Here is a 9,341-nt window from a genome sequence, read left to right as displayed (position 1 = left end):
CCCGGTGGGCTGTCCCGGTGAATYCCCTTCCTGAGGTGACGGGACACCAGGCAGTGACAAAGGGATGCAATGTCCCTTCCCTGCGTTTTCCAGAGCTGTTTCGAKGGCTGAGAACCGGAGAGATGAAAGATTTGCCTGGAAGCAGAAAAGCTACCCCCCAAATCTACAAAATATGCGACTTCTGCTACAAACTTGCAAATGGGCCCATATGTGATCAGTAAACGCTCTCAGATCCATGGATTTGCCTGCATTCATTTGGGCTGGAGCCCCGCCAGGCGCCGAGCTGCGCAGCCACCGCTCCTCCCCGGGGACATGGGCKCCACAAAGCACCGGGGCGGGCAGGGAGCAGAGCCCCCACCTTCCTCGTGGAGATTCCCAATGGAGACCCCTCCCCATTCCTTCCCCAGGGGCCGGGGCCTGGCTGCCTGCAGCCCCCAGCGCTGTCAAAGCAGGAAGGGAACGAGCTGGAGGGGCTTTATTGGAGCAACTGGGAGCTCACCACCCATCAGCTCCAGCCATGGCCGAACCCAGGGTTCTCCTGAGCTGCTCTCCCTTTGTTTGATGGGTACTAAAAATCCACAACCTCTCTGGGGTCTGGAAAGTGCCTGAAAAAATGTGAAATCCACAGCCAAAGCTGGTCCTTCTGCCTGTCCCTGGTGAAGTGCACAGCCCGCGGCCCCAGGCTGTTGCCCCATCCCAGCATTGTGTGCGTGCTCAGAGAGATATGGGAACCATAAGGGAAGGGCGAAAAGAAATCTCACACCTTATCTGATCCCTGCTCAGAACAGCAAAGGATGTACAAGGAGGGTGAGGGGATGAGGAGGCTCGAAGGGGCTCTCCAGCTCTGCAGACACCTGCTGCTCCTCCTGCTGTGCCCTGGCTGTCCCCAGCACTCCTCCGTCCCCGGGTCTCCCAAATGTCACCCTCTGGTCCCTCCTGCCCAGCTGTGGGACCCACCCCCTTCATCACAACCCACTGACAGCTTAACTTCTTCCCTGTGATTCTGCTCCTGTGGATTCTGGGTGCGCTGTTGTTAACTCTTCACTACCTGGGGAGCGATTTTCGGGCGTGTTCCACCCGATTATTTCCCAACGCTGCAATTTGGGACTCGCCGGGCGGCGGGAAGGTTTGTTTCTCACAGAGGTGACCTCCCCGCAGCTCGCTGCATGTCAGGGTTTGAGGAATATACTTGAGTTGATGGGTAGGTTGTGTGCATCCCCTGACCTCAATCGTTTTCACACTGTGAGAACTGCTGGGAAGTGGTTTGACACAAAGTGTTTATAATCTCCATCAGGAGGAAGGGAAATGATAATGGGCCCATCTTAGCAAGAAGGAGACAGCCACCAGCCTCCCTTCCGCAGTGGCCTTGAGCTCTGCTCTGATTTCAGCATTATAATTAGGAGRGAAACAAGCTGTAATTAAATTAGGGAAGGGAAAGGCAGGAGTGCAGCCACCACGGAGGTTCTGGGAGCTCCTGCCTGGCAAGGGGAGCCATCAGGGGCAGCGCAGCTGGGACCACGACAGAGACTTTGTTATCACCTCATCCYCCTGCACCATGCAGGAATTGGGCACTGGAAACCAGTTAGAGCTCTCCACAGGGTGATGAATTCTGGGGTTTTGCTGTGACACCAGGTCCCTTGGAGCATGTTTTATATTCCACATCAACACATGGGAGTTGGAGCTGGCAATGTGGAGTGTCCAGTCCCCAGGGACCCCTCCAGCTCCGGGGTCCCCATCAGAGTCACCACACATGCAGTGGTCTCTGAGTGTCCTTGTTTTGGGCCAGGAAATGGCTTTTTTTGGGGGAAGAAAGCACTGCACCCGGGGGCAGTGTAAATTGTCCTCGGTGTTCAGGTCCCCTCAGCGCCACCATCTCAATGTCCCCAGGGCTGGTGGCTGTGTGTGCACAGCCGACCCTTCCCCTGCAGATGTTCCTGCACYGGCACAGCCCGATGATCCTCCCTGGGGGCTCAGGAGAAAGGGTGGGTGCAGTGCCCRGGGTGTGCCGGCTCTGACTCCTCAGAGATACAGCCAAGACGCTCCGGCCGTGCAGATTTATTTCCTGGCTTTTAGCCAGCCTAGGAATGAAAATACTCCAGAGGGTGAAAGGCTCATAGTCAAGAGCTCTTCACCTCTTCCCTGAAAGGACCTCTCATCCTCATTCACTCAGGGGTTTATTACCACTCCACTGCCTGAGAATAACTGTTTGCAAAGACAGAGCTTGGGAAAAAAATACCGCCCAGGTGCCGGAGTGCTCAGACCTGTCAGTGCTGAATTGAAAGCAGAGCCAGTTTGGGTCTCTTCTTCCTTCTTTCATCTGAATCTGGAGGAGCAGGCGGTGCCTGTGGCTGATGGTTTGCCACCAAAGAGGCTTTACCTTTAACGTGTGTGCAAAAGGGATGACACCTTCCCCAAGAAAAACCCAAAAGTGGGATCCCACTGTAGAAAGAGCCCTTTGAGAGCTGCTAACAACACATCCAGTCCTTCTCAATAAGCCACAGAAGTCTGAGGAGAAGGAGGAAGAGGAGCAAGAGGAGGAAGAGGAAGACAACAGCCGCATTCCCACCATCTCCTCCCACCACCCTGCCCATCCCCCGCTGATTTTCATCGCAGGGTGATGCCACTRTTGCATTTATTCACATTTCCCCTGGAGTTTTCCCCCAGGTCTTGAGATGCAGGGACAGCTCAGCAGAAACCCTCCCTGCGACAGATCGGGTGGGACGGCGCTGGGGACACTGGAGCTGGGGACACTGGCGCTGGGGACACTGGAGCTGGGGACACTGGCGCTGGGGACACTGGCGCTGGGGACACGGTGCTGGGGACACGGTGCTGGGGACACTGGCGCTGGGGACACTGGCGCTGGGGACACTGGCGCTGGGGACACTGGCGCTGGGGATGCTGGCGCTGGGGACACTGGCACTGGGGACACGATGCTGGGGACACTGGAGCTGGGGACACTGGCAGCGCTGGCCCCGATGGAAGGAGAGGCAGGGCAAGGCTGTGCAGGGAAGAAGCGGGGCTGGCGTGGGAGCTGCGTCTGCCACCCAGGCTGAAGCTCCCGCGCTGCCACCCGGCTCCGCAGCCCCGCGCAGGCTGCCTGCACCGCACCGAAACAGGCAGCTAGAAAGTAAACAGTGTCTGAAACCTATTCTCATTAGGCTAATTTACGAATAAATTACCATATTCAATGGCCTTATTTTTACTGCTCGTTAACAGGCCCATGATAGGATGATAATTATGGGATTTTAAGTGGCTAATGGCAGCTGGGGCGTCAAAAGCAGTTTTTACGAATCTGTTTATGGCAGGGAAGGTGACAGGAGGGTGGGACACTGAGATGTTGGAATCGCATGTCAGGGAAAAAAAAAAAGCTTTAATTGTTGAGTATTTATTAGAGAGGAGGGAAGACTGTAATTTAAAAATGAAACTCTGAAAAACAAAAAGGAAATTAATTAGTCTCCCAGCGCTCCGGTGGCTACTGCTTAAGGAGGACCTTGCTGGTCCGGCAGGCGGCCTTCGAGGGTCCCCAGGGGGATTGGGGACGGGTGTCACTGGGCGCTGTCCTCCCCACACGCGGTTCAGGATCAGTCCTCGATGCTGCCAGGACAAAAGGGGCTCCGGTGCAGCAGCAGCAGCAGCAGCAGCGGCTGCATCCCGGCTGTGCCGTGCGGGGCTGGCTCACCCTCCCCACTGCCAGCAGGGCTGTGGCACATCTTCCTCCGGCCACCTCCCTCTCCCTCCGTCCCCGTTTCCCAGTAGCCGGTGTTTTTCCCCGTGTTTAGCCCGGCTGCTCATCATCTCCCATCTCCACCGATTCATCTTGATCTTTCAGTTTAGTATGCAGCGCTCGGAAAACAAACACGTACCAGACTGACAGTGGGAATAAATATCGTGGAGATGTTGATTAGCATTTGATCCCAGCTGGGCCTCTGGAAGCTGCAGCACTGGAATGCCTTGGCAGTTTTTTAATGCTGAATAATTTGATTAGATCAGTGGCTGAGCCTGCTGCTCGCGGTGAGATAAACCCTCCCCACCCGCCGCCCCCCGCGCTCCGCTCCCTCCCTGCCTGGCTTTGCTTTCTTTTATGGGGCCTTAAATACGTCGTTTAATCAACTCTACAATTTCAATTTAGCACAGTTGTTGACTCGCATGGATGATAAGGTTCTGGAGACCCCACAGATTGCTGCCTGCTCTAACAGTGCCGTTCTCCACGGCCTCCTGGCTCTGCTGCCGAGCCCAGCCCGGCCCAGCCCGYGGCTGCCGGAGGGGCTGTTCCCTGAGCCGGGCTGTCACTCAGCCAAGGGGACATCTCCAGCCTCTCCGCTGTGCCATCACCGACGGGGACGTGTCCCCTCCACGCGGTGACACGAGAGCAACCAATGGTTTGTGTTCAAAAACACAGCAATAACATTTTTTTTTGTTCTTTTCAAACACTGAAAGCGTGGAGACACGGAGGGGTGGGGGAACTGTGATTACCCCAGAACCTCAGCAATCCTTCTCATTCAATCAATTTCCTTCTCATTCCCTTAAAGAGAAAAGAGTGGGGGACACTCCTACACTATCTAAACCACTTCTACTTTTAATCTAATTTAAATAACACTCCTGGCGTTCCTTACCAATAGGAGAATAATCAGTTCAGTGAGTGGCCAGCGAGAGTGGAGTGAAGAGCCCTGACTCTTCCACCGCCGGTTTTCCGAAAACACCCTACTGATGGCTATTTCCAGAGTGTATTTTAAATATCTTCCTATGGGCARAATATCATTTAAAAGCAGCCGAGCTTCCCCTGAACCACCAAGGCTCCAGAGTTAAATTTCTCCCCGTACATCAAAACTGGGAAAATCCTGAATTGCCAAACCCAGCCTTTCCTATCAARAAAGAATTATTTTATCTGCAAAAGCAAAACTGCGTATTTTCAGCCACTGACCCAATGCCGGGTAAATAAACAGGCAGAGACTCCCTGTGTTTGCTGACACTCATTAGCATTCCCGGCGGGTGTGAGGGTGATACTATCTGACAACCACCAGCTCAAACTTTCTCCCTTCGCTTTAGTCGCTTGTGATTCTCACGCACAATAAACAAACCGGCTCCTGCTGCTGCCCGGCCCCTCCCGCACCGCTCCCGCAGCCCTTCCCGCACCTTCCCTGACCTCCAGCACCTTCGGGAGAGCTCCTGCACATCCCTCCTGAACCTCCTGCACCTCCCGCATCCCTCCTGAACCTGCGGGACCGCTCTGCAGGACCCGGGAGCACCGGAGGGTTTGTCCCAGGCAAAGGGAAGGATTCCAGCCCACCAGTGCACGGACACCTTGGCCAGATGACGGAGTGGGGTGGGCAGAGGGTGCTGGAAGTGCTGCTGCCACCCCTCCGAGGTTTTCCCCCTTCTCCAGCCCTGGGGTAGTGGGACACTGTCACTTGTGGGGACGTGCCAGCATTTGAGGGCAACAGGTACAGTCCAGACCCCGCTGAACCAGGCTCCAACGAGGCTGAGGCAAGCCACATCAAACGGGAAGGTTTGATTTATGCTGGACATTAGATCCATCTCCAACTGGTAGAAGAACATGTTAAGAGCATAAAAATGGCCATAGAGGCTCATCTCTTGGAGAGGGCATCGGCGAACACCCGCTGGAGAGCACAAGCACAGAGCAAGCGAACAATGATACTTCATCAAACACTCTATTAACCTCCAGCAATTTATGGCTCAAGATCCTTCAAAGCCAGAAATAATGTCTGTGTATGGATGGATGATGGATTTTTCCGACATTAATTTGTCCGGTAACTTTTTGAACCCATGTAAATTTTATCTTGCGTGGTCTTGGTGAAAGATCTCTCCCGTTTAAGCACACATACCTGAAAGCAGCATCCTTCCTGCTGAGTTCAACCTCTGCCAGCCCCCTCACACCCCCTGAACCTGCAGATAATCCTTGTTCACTCTCCTGGGCTTACAGATTTCTGCCTTCTGAGTCTGAAAAGCTTCAYCCCAGGGAATCCTGACTTTATCCCCACTCCTCCCTGGGCCCCTTTCTGGACCCTTCTCTCATTTATTGCCGGTTTTGTGTCATGGATTGGGAGCAGAACAATGCAGGGCTCAGGCCAGGGCTRCCACACAGATGTCGACAGCCCCACGCTGCTCTTTCTTCAATCCCTGCTTTCGCACTAATAATTCCTAATATTTGGTTGGAAACTACTGGATATAGAATCAGTGTTCCCATAGAATTATTTATTGTAGCCTTTAATTTTCACTCCTGGGTCCTGGCCCTCAATATAGAGTCCTCAGTGCTCATGAAGATGAGATTTCCAGTTCTACAACCCTCCCAGAGGTCAAGATTTTACATTTTTCTGCCTTGAATTTCATCTGCCTCTGCCCAGCCCTCCAACACCACACCGTTTTGTCCCCAATTTGTCTCAGTTCTCCAGGTTGCAGATTGTCCCACATGGGTCTGATGTGGGCACTGGGGCCATGGACAGCAGCTCCACCATCTCTTCCCTGGCACTCTTCMTAAAAACTGGTTGCATTAATCACCTTCCAGACTTTTTATACCAAGAAGAGGCCCCATCCCTGGAAGTGTCCAAGGCCAGGTTGGACAGGGTTTGGAGCAATCTGGGATAGTGGGAGGTGTCCCTGCCCATGGCAGGGGGTGGGACTGGATGAGCCTTATGGCCCCTTCCAACCCAAACCAGTCTGGGATGCAATGATCCAAAATGAAGAATATCAGAATTAGATTATATCCCAGTCAGCTGCTGGGCAAATACTCCCCATTCCTAGCTCTTCACAAAAACTGTTCAGGTGATTCAGTTGCCTTAAAACTCTGACATCAACACTTCACCTGGAGCAGGCACAGCCACAAGCCCATGGCTCTGAGCACAGCTGGGAGCAGGGCAAGGCCTGTTGGAACCAGGGGCAGAGAGATTTATGGGCATCAAAAACTGCAAAATGCCACAGCCATGGATACAGGAGCCAAGTTTTTGGTGTCAAAAAAGTGAMATTTCCAACAAAACACAAGGCTGTTGTCATGTTCAGGATGCACAAACAACCGAATCCCTGCCCCAGCCTCTCTGGGTGTTGTGYACCTCCTGCACAAGGTGCTTTGCATAGAATTAAGGACAGGATTTGTTTCTTCAAACTTTTGCGATTTTAACATCTGCTTGTTTTGGTAAATCTGACAAGGACTCTCTTTTGTCTCTTTTATTTTATTTTATTTTTTTTWAACCGAAATTCTATGAAAAGTGTTTTTAAAAGTGCTAACTGACAAGCCTACACAGGCTGCCTCCACTCAGGGAGCACTCTGCACAGTTGTTAACTTGTTAGACAGGAGCTAGATTACAATCATAAATAAATGATTTGCTGTCTCCTTACATTCAGACATGTAGCTTTTAAAGTGTAGCTGTCATCCCTGAATCAGATTTAGTCAAATGCTGTGTAACTGCAAAATTATCCTATCCTTACCTTTTTTTATTCTCCATATAATGGACAGTTAAATTGGATTTTCAAATTTGAAGTGCATATGTTTTTCAAATCCCCACAGGGTTGCCATTTTTTCATTTCTAAAGCAACTCACTAATGTTTATCATTACCACACAGAAATATTACAATTCTTAAGGGGCACCTTATAAAATAAGTACAGGAGAAATATGCTTTATCGTCTCAAAATGAAACCAATTTCTCAGCTGATTTGCAATTTATTTACATGTTAGCATTTGATTTTCTGCTGATTTATAGCCCCACATGCCTCTGTCTTTGCTGCTTTCTAAATAAACACCATCAGGCTGGGGAAGCCAATACTGAATTACAGAGCTTTGTTCCAGCTTCTCTCTATTAATGAGTTAAATCTTTTACCAATAGTGCCTGGTCTCCCTGAGCACTGAGTGCAAGGAGAAGTCATGCATGGTATTTTATAAGGCTGGAGTTCTGGTAYGCTATAAATAATCAGGAGGTGTGGAGAATCCAAGGGGAAAATAGAGATCTCAGGAAAAGCACAAGTGAAAAATGTGGTCTCGCAATTATTCTTTTTTTCTAAGCCATAAATTTGGAGATGCAGCCATCRTGGCTGGTGGAAACTGGTGCTGGGGACATTTTATTTTACACAGCCATTTAGGACCTTCCTTCCACAGCAKCTTTCCAGGGTACCTGCTGCACACCTGGGCTCCTGCATCCAAACCCGTGAGCCACGCGGGTAACGAGGATGGTTTCCGAGGAAGTTTTTTTAATGGCAGGTAAATTATTCATCGGCATGTAAAATAATCCTAACATGGCAGCAGAAATAACCCCTGGCAAAAAAAAAAACTGAAGGTTTGGTTCGTCAATAAACAATCCGAGAGCACCGGTGCGGCGCCTTCGGAAGGGCCCGGCRTGGCGAGGGGCGATTCGGAGGGAGGGGCTGGGATTCAAATGTGCATCAATCCAGGGGAAATGCGCCTTTTCCACTCCGTAAGCTGCATGTGCAAATTCTGTGGATAATTAATGCAACAGTTCCTCCAGCAGCATCAAAAGACCCACTGTTTAATTCAACATCCCGCACGCGCGGTGTGACGGCGGCGAGGAGCGTTATCCCTGGCACTGAGTGACAGAGGGCATCAATTCCTCTGGAATGCTCCTGCATCTCTCCCGAGTGTCACCTCAGGTGTGGCTGAGCTGCATTAATGAYGGGAGGCACTGCCAGCCCATGCCAGGCACGCTCCTGCCGGGAATGCCGGCGAGCTGCAGCTCCCATCCCTGCGGCTGAAGGATTCACGACACCGCTGTGGTCATCTCAGAGGAGCTGGGAAGGGATCTGATCACTGCAGGCACCTGCAGAGCGGTCACGGAGCTGACATTCCAAAGCCAGACAGCAGCACCAGCCTGGGCTCAGTGCTGCTGAACCGGGGCCACCTGAGCAGCCCTTCTGGTGCCTTTCCCCTGCCAGGAGTGCGTGCCCCACAGGTTTCCCAGCCTGTTGACACGCTGGCCTTGTGTCAAGCACTGGAGATCAAGTGTGAAAAAGGCAGGGCAGGTCACAGCTCAGTTTCTTTGGGGAAGTCACAGWGGCTTTGACACGRTTCTGGACCGAGAGCTCCRGTGCTGCCRTGGGTTGAGCTGGTGCCCGATGCTSCCYGRCCCTGGAGCCTGCCTGGAGCACACACGGTGTGATCAGCAAACTCCAAATCCTGCATCTAACCAAYTCAATCCCAAAGCATCAGGAAGGGCCTGGCCAAGGAGGAAACAGGCCTGTGACCTTGCCCCATCCTTCCCCGGGGAGCACTGGGTGCTCTCTGCGGGCAGGGAACCAACTGAGGGAGCCACAGCAGCGAGGCTGCTCCGTGCCTGTGCACATTCGTGCTCGCTTAATGGTGGGGGTTTGTTTCTTCCTG

Source organism: Malurus melanocephalus, unplaced genomic scaffold (genome assembly GCF_030028575.1).
Source record: "Malurus melanocephalus ecotype Western Australia unplaced genomic scaffold, MMel_1.1 scaffold_282, whole genome shotgun sequence".
NCBI lineage: Eukaryota > Metazoa > Chordata > Aves > Passeriformes > Maluridae > Malurus > Malurus melanocephalus.
This window is presented reverse-complemented; position numbering follows the sequence as displayed.